We start from the raw sequence: 8,306 nt of genomic DNA, 5'->3' as shown, positions 1-8,306 counted from the left end.
TGGTTTTCGATACACAGGTGATTTGTCGCTAGTCATAATCTTGTACTGCGTTGTGGGTGTTGCCAGTATCAGTCTAAGATGCACAAATAAGTCCTTGATCTCTACGATCTCTACTAATAGATTCTCCATGGCAGTTCTGTCTTCTCCATTGAAATGCCCAAATTCTGCACGTAATCCATTTGTGTTGCTGGGTTGCTTATTGCTGAGGTCCATACATCTTCCTCAATCAGAACATCAAGTCTGGCAATTAGCAATCCTTTCGCCAAACTGACTTCATTGGTGCCAAAGTTATCCACACTGACAGGAACCACATTTCAACATATATACGTAACACACTCCAATGTGGAAAACATCGTGTCATTGTTCTCTAGCGGTTCTACCCCTCGTAATATATTGACCGGTAAAACTCCTTACCTGTACTCACAAAAAGTAATTTTCCTGTGCCCTGCGGCATCTTATGCGAATTTAGTCTTCTTGGCTTTGTTTGCAGTTTAACTGGTTCGCTCTTCGTTACCGGGAAATTTTATTATGGTGCGTCATTGGCAACAGCTGGAACAATGCCTCACTACGTTCCACAACGTGTTGCGGAAGATTTGTTTTTGTATGAAGTCTGTTCAGGAAAGCTAACCTTAGTATTGTCCAGTATCATTCACCTACACTGGGTAAAAACTTTCATACGCTCACAAAACAGTTTTACTCCAAACCGAAAAGCCAATATAGCTGAACCTAGCGATTCCACATCACTATTCACTACGCCCAAGTATCCTACCAACATGGAGGGTTCAACGATCTCTTGCCCAAGCTTTAAAGATTTGCAGTAGAAACGTGAGCTCCTAAGTCCAATGATATCTTATGCTCTCTACCGTATATTATGCCAGTTAAGCAACATTCCACCTCTGATACGACTTTTAAGCACTGAAACCCACTGGGAATACCATACAGCGGATTTGGATTTCCCATTGGCGTTTAACGACTGATTACTTTGTCCCTGCCCATTTCGCATTTTCTTCTGCTGTCCTGCTCAGAAATGTTCAGATGTGTGTGAATCCTTAAAAGACCAAACTGCTGAGGTCTCGGTTCCTAGACATACACATTACTTAAAGTAACTTATCTTAAGAACAACACACACACCCATAGCCGAGGGAGGACCCGAACCTCCGGCGGGAAGGTCCGCGCATTACACAATCCTGCTCCCAGGGCCCAACCACTCCACATTTGTAACACTGTGGTTGGCGGCACCTTCCGTGACGTGCTCTAAGCGCCCTCATCAATAACACGTCAATACAGAAGGCAGTCCTTTGTTCCAGTTCCCTTGTCACTACACGTGTCTTTTCCAAATTCATGGCCCCTCAATGGCGGCAGGCTGGACATTTAAGTTTTCTGTAAGAACCATCCTTGACATATTAGGTGGAAGCCCTCTTAGGAAAGCTTTGTGCTCCGCTTCCTAAAGAACAATTTTGTTCGCCTGGTCGTTAGCATTTATCTTCCGTATCCTATGAAGAAAACTTTCGCCTATGTCACGCTCCAATCATTTTTTTCCAAAAGAATCTCTTACTAATTTCTTTCTTATCGCGCTGCTCGAGCCTCTCCTTAATGTGCTCGAATGTGAGTGCATTCTTTAAACCTTCGTGATACATCACTTATACCTGCAGACACTAAATGCAACTAGGTCATCTGCAACAATCGTTCATGTTTCCAGAAACCCATTTTTATGGCTGTTTACAGCTCACCAATGAATACCAAAACGCCCTGTGTTGAAAATCGGACCTGAAGTCCTGATAGAGATGTGTGACCACAATAATAGTAACTATGAAAGTTCATATGGTTCATATGGCTCTGAGCACTATGGGACTCAACTGCTGTGGTCATCAGTCCCCTAGAACTTAGAACTACTTAAACCTAACTAACCTAAGGACATCACACACATCCATGCCCGAGGCAGGATTCGAACCTGCGACCGTAGCAGTCGCACGGTTCCGGACTGCGCGCCTAGAACCGCGAGACCACCGAGGCCGGAAACTATGAAAGTCAGTTTAAAATCCCTGGTAAATCTCATAATACAGATCCAGCCGGTATTGAATGCTTTATTGTGCCCATGACATGTTTCGGGCATAGCCCGTCGTCAGATGACATGGTGACGAATAATAACGACAAGTGCAAAAAATGATGGAATACAAGACAGCGTAATCAAAGAAATGTGATTACATAAACCTCAAATGACATTAATTGTATTCATTTTTGAAGAATGTAAATGAATACCATTTAAGATCATTACAAGCACTGACAAGGACGTTGAATGATGTCCTTACAAAAGTCAAGAAAAAAGATGTGTCGTCGTACACAACCAGTAGCTGATTGCAGTTGCAGTGTCGAGAGACCGTTAACGGAGCCATAACGTAAGATCTTATCGCTAGAGGGTAGCACTTATGTTGAAATATTAATATAAAATAACAAAAAAAAAAATTGCAGCTACACATCGATCACTTGTTGTCCCTACTTAATGTCCTTCATACATCACTTGTTACCCCTATTAATGTCCTTCATACATCACTCTTGTTTCGTCTGAAACTCATAATTTATTTATCATCACTGGGCGACTTAGGCATGGTTCGTCTAAGCTAGTGGTATTCAACATGTGCATCGCAGCGTCCTGGTACATCATGAAAGACCGGCAAAGAAGAAAGTTGTAGGAAATTTCATTTCTGGTGTCATCCTATGTGGTCTGGGAGGAATTCCACTTCAGATCCTGATCAGCCTGCGTAAGGAGTTATAGCTTCGAAGCTGAACTATCACACATTGCATTTAGCTCCAGCAGTGATTTTTGTGTTTACAACTAGTTCTTTTATACTGTTTTTTCGAAGGCGTACTGAAAAGTAATGACTCCGAATTTTTAATGTGAAAACTGTTAAAGCTTTTTAAAGAATGAACTTCATTAACATTCTATATCTTTATTCTTCATATCTACATACATAGTCGCCGTGGCGACGAGCTCATTTGTCCCGAAAAGTATACAAAATACCTCGATAGCTACTTAAAGACTTTGGCTTCACGTGAACTGTTGTGAACAATGAAGAGCGTCAACAGTGTGTTTTGTGTTTGAACGTACTTTTTGTTGAAGGGGGTATGCTGCCTAGTGAGCCATGCTGGCTCGTATCGATATTTGCTTCGCGACCTGCTGCCCCCAGGGGCTCAGCATTCACTTGCTGACTACGGGCTTGGCGACCCCGGGTCCTGAGCTGGGGACTGGTCTGCGCCGCCAGTCTCCTGTCACCGTAACCCCCGGACATGCTTCAGCGACCACCGTACGGCGCGGCGGTGAAATGTTGTGTGCTGCGGGGAATGGTAATCTTGGCTTGACCGCCTGGATTGCGAGGAAGGCCAACCTCTATAAAAACCCCTCAGTCTTTCGGTGTGCTCCGCGCCTAGAAGATGCATGGCTGTTGGGGTGGAACAGTCGCAAGCGGGCAACCTCTGGGGCACCTGCCGCACCCCAGTTGTATAAGGCTTACTCAGGCACGCGGGGCTCTGTCTGAGCGGACTTTTAGTTCCCTAGCTGCTCGTGGGACCGCAATGGACCCTTCGACCTCTACATTTCCCCCTACCAGTGGCTTGGGTGGGCCGCTGGTAGGAAAACACACCCCATCGAAAAAGCGGCTACGCGCTGCGAGTCCTCCAGCGCCTGGTGTTGCTAGAGATTTAACAGAATGTAGTAACGGAGCACATGCTGATAATCAGAATGTGTTTTTGATTATTAAAAGGAAGGAGGGTAGCTTTGAGAGGGTTTCTCCCTTTTACATCCACAAGGGTCTTGAGGGAATTGCAGGAACACTGAAATCTGTAAAGCGACTGCGCAATGGGACTCTGTTAGTTGAAACTTCTAGTTCCCGTCAAGTCGCTGCCCTTCGGAAAGCAAATTGTCTAGGAGAGTACGCTGTTGAGACCGAGCTCCACTCCACTTTGAATTATAGTAAGGGTGTTGTGACGTGTAGGGACTTGGTGGATATCCCCATAGACGTGCTAAAATCTGAGTGGGCTGACGAAGGAATTGTTGACGTGCAGCACATTATGAAACGAGTCAATGGGGACCTCGTCAAATCTGACTCGTTTATTCTCACATTCAGTTGCCCGAGACTCCCAGAGCATGTTAAAGCGGGGTTCTTACGTTTGCCCGTACGGCCATATTTCCCCAACCCAATGCGCTGTTTTAAATGTCAGCGCTTTGGGCATACTACGTTGGGGTGCAATGGGATAGCCACTTGTGGTAAATGTGGTCAGCCTGCCCATGACGGAGCCGATTGTTCATCGCCTGTGAAGTGCGTGAATTGCTCTGGGAGTCACCCTGTCTGGAGCCGGATCTGCCCCATCTATCTCGAAGAACGGAAGGTACAGGAGATTAAAACATCTAAGCGCATCCCCTATGGTGAGGCCAAGAAGCTCTTTAAGGCCATGCAACCTCCTGTGTTTTCAACATCTTTCGCTTCCGCTCTCAAAAAACCGGTACAACTGGCCACTGTTGCTACACAAACAGAGGTTGCTAGTGTTAGCACTAAAACCTGCGCTTGCCAGTGCACTTGTGCTGCTGCGGTTGTTTTGCAATCTGCGGCTCTCCACGCTACATCGGACAAGGCCGTGGTTGCTGACATTGAGGTACTTCCAGCCTCCCCCCATATGGCGCCTTCTGCCCAGGCGAGTCAACCTCCAACTGTTGACAAGGCTCTGCATTCCAAGCCCCCCAAGACAAAGCCTCAGAAGATGAAGGTTCTGCCACCTGAGGAGACTAGTCAGCGTCGGTCCGATGACGAGGCCATCGTACTGTCTGACATCTCCCGTGGGTCGTCATCGGAGCTTATGGACATTGATGTCGACCGGGGGCGATCTTCTCGCCCCAGGAATAAATCTCCGGCCAGTACGGTCTCTGCTCCAAAGCACAGAGGCAGAGTGAAAGTTCAGCCACCCTGATCACTGGCTCCCATATTACAGTGGAACCTGAATGGGTTCAGGACGCATGTGGCCGAATTACAACTCCTTATACGAGAGTGCCCCTTGTGCTTATGTCTCCAAGAGACACATTTTCGGGCCACTGATTCTCCTTCTTTACGCGGCTATACCGTATATCGAAAAGATGATCTGACGGGGCAAAGGGCAAAGGGTGGTGTTGCGGTTTTTGTCCGTGACATGCACCCATCATCTGAGCTCCCTCTCGTCACCGACTTGCAAGCAGTTGCAGTTGCAGTTGACATTCTTGTGGGTCGGAGGCTCACAGTCTGTTCTGTTTATTTACCACCTCCAGATGCGACAGACTCTGAGGCTCTCACGGACCTTATTAGCCAACTCCCCCGCCCATTTCTTCTTCTGGGGGACTTCAACGCTCATAATGTCTTATGGGGCTCTCGGACTACTTGGCCTAGGGGTCGCATTCTGGAAAGCGTCATGATGTCTGAAGAACTGTGCCTCCTCAACTCTGGTGCTCCCACTCATTTCTATACTGCTTCCGGATCGTCATCGGCTATTGACCTTTCCTTTTGCTCTCCAGCACTCGCGGATTCTGCTCTGTGGGAGGCTGCAGCTGACCTCCATTCTAGTGACCATTTCCCCCTCTGGATTCGCCTCCTGGATGAGGCTGTGGCATTACCAGTGCCGCCCCGGTGGCACCTTTGCAGAGATGACTGGACACTTTTCAGCCAACTGGCTGTTTTGGAACACCGTGCCAGCGTCCACGAATGGGTAGACCATGTTGCAGCCGTGATCTCACATGCTGCTGCACTGTCAATCCCACGGTCATCCGGTCATCCCAAGAGGCGTCCTGTCCCTTGGTGGACCACTGAGTGCCACTCAGCCATCCGCGCCCGCCGTGCAGCACTGCGCCACTTCAAGTGCCGTCCCTCAGCTGACAATCTTGCGGCCTTTCGGGTGGCAAGGGCCAGAGCGCGGCGAGTGATTAAAGAGAGCAAACGACGGTCATGGCAATCGTTCTTGAATTCCATCTCTCGCTCCACTAGTTCTACGAAAGTATGGGAAGCCATCAGGAGGATTTCCGGGAAACTCAGCCAGCTACCTGTCACGGCATTGCTGCATCAGGGATGTCTCCTCACGGCGCCGAGAGACATTGCCCAGACACTGGCCATGCATTTTGTGGAATCTACCGCCACTATTAACTGTGATCCAGATTTCTGCCGCTACCGCACTGCCATCGAAAGGGGTCACTTGGACTTCCGGTCTCTAAATTCTGAACCCTATAACTGCCCCTTCACAATGTGGGAACTGGATTCTGCGCTGTCTGTGGCTCATGATACTGCGCCTGGTCATGATCAAATCCGGTACAGCATGCTGCGGCACCTGTTGCTGCCATCCAAGGAAGTTCTCCTGAACTGTTTCAATATGATACGGTTATCTGGCACGTACCCTGACTCGTGGAGGGAGGCAATTTTGATTCCCCTCCTCAAACCAGGGAAGGACCGAACGCATCCCAGTAGTTATCGGAGTATTGCCTTGACGAGCTGTGTTGGGAAGACGTTGGAACACATGGTCAACCGCCGCCTGATTTGGCTGCTCGAGACCAGGCAGCTCCTTAGCCCCTCTCAGTGTGGCTTTAGGAGATCTCGTTCCACTATAGACAACTTGACCCTGCTTGAGGCCGCCATCCAGCAGGCCTTTCTGCGTAACCAGCATTGTCTAGGGGTCTTCTTTGACATTAATAAGGCGTATGACACTACTTGGCGCCGCCTTATCCTCAATCAACTCCATAAGTGGGGCTTTCGTGGCCGTCTCCCCATCTTCATTCGGTCCTTTCTTTCTCACCGCCTCTTTCGGTATCGGGTTGGTAATGTGCTATCGGATTTGTACGTGCAGGAGAATGGTGTTCCTCAGGGCAGCGTTTTAAGTGTCACCCTCTTTGCCGTTGCTATTAACAGTATCACGTCCACTATCCGGAGTCCTGCCCAATGCTCCTTGTTTGTGGACGATTTTGCTGTTTTCTGTTCTTCCTCCAGTCTTGTCAGTGCTAGTCGGCAGTTACAGCTTACGATAAAGCGCTTAGAGGCATGGACTGCAAAGACGGGTTTTACCTTTTCTGCAGACAAATCTGTGTGTGTTCATTTTAATCGTTCTCGGCGTCTTTTTACCTCCCCTGAATTGCGTCTGAGGGACACCGTTCTTCCTTTTAGAGACACTGTGAGGTTCCTGGGCCTCACTTTTGATTCCAAGTTGTCGTGGTTGCCTCACCTTAAAGACCTCAAGGTGCGGGCCCTGAAGGCACTGAATATTTTGAAGTGTCTGAGCCATCGGTCCTGGGGAGCAGATCGGGCGCGTCTGCTGCAGTTTTATAGGGCTTTCGTCCGATCGCGTCTTGACTATGCTTGCACCGTGTATGGGTCAGCAAGGCCTTCGTATCTGAAGATCCTTGACGCAGTACACCATGAGGGTATCAGGCTGGCCACTGGTGCCTTCCGTACCAGTCCCATCCCCAGCCTGTGTGCTGAGGCAGGGGAACCGCCGCTCGCCATCCGGCGGAAACTCCTCATGGTGCGACGGGTGTGTCATTTCCTTGCCTGTCCTACCTCCCCTGCGTACCCTACCGTTGCCCGACCGCCAATGGAACGTCTCTTTTCCAGTCGTCCCAGGGCAACAAAACCATTTGGGATTCGTGCCAAGCATTTGCTTGAGTCCCTTGGTGTGGAGCGTGTGGCCCCCCAACGACAAGGTTTTACTCGCCTGCCTCCCTGGTTGCTCCAGAGGCCCAGCATCCTTCTAGACTTGTCGGAGTACCGGAGGAACTGCACTCCGGCGTTTGTTTTTACCTCCTTATTTTACGATATTTTAAACCAGCATCCGGACCATGTACCTGTATTCACAGATGGCTCTAAACAGAGGAACTCTGTTGGTTGTGCTGTTGTTTTCCCTGATCGAGTCGTCAAGTTACGGCTTCCTGCGGCGTTTACCATCCTCGATACCGAATTGTTTGCAATCTTGCGGGCATTGGAGCAGATGAGATGTGTTACCAGTCTTAAGTTCCTCATCTTTTCTGACTCCCTGAGTGCCCTTCAGACCATGCAACACTTGTACCCAGCGGATACGGTCGTCCAGAACATCCATGATGCCCTACTCCACCTGCAACGGCAGGGGAAGGAGGTTTCTTTCTGCTGGGTGCCGTGGCACGTGGGTATTAGGGGATCGAACTGGCGGATGTGGCTGCCAAAGATGCATGTTCCCTCCCTCACGTTGTTGAATGTGCCGTCCCCCTCCATGCTGTAACCTCCCTTTTGCGTTTTCGTGTTATGCATCAATGGGAAGAGGAGTGGTTGGCAGTT

The sequence above is a fragment of the Schistocerca gregaria genome, chromosome 6 (genome assembly GCF_023897955.1).
Source record: "Schistocerca gregaria isolate iqSchGreg1 chromosome 6, iqSchGreg1.2, whole genome shotgun sequence".
Lineage (NCBI taxonomy): Eukaryota > Metazoa > Arthropoda > Insecta > Orthoptera > Acrididae > Schistocerca > Schistocerca gregaria.
The sequence above is the reverse complement of the archived record's forward strand: the minus strand, read 5'-3'. Positions refer to the sequence as shown.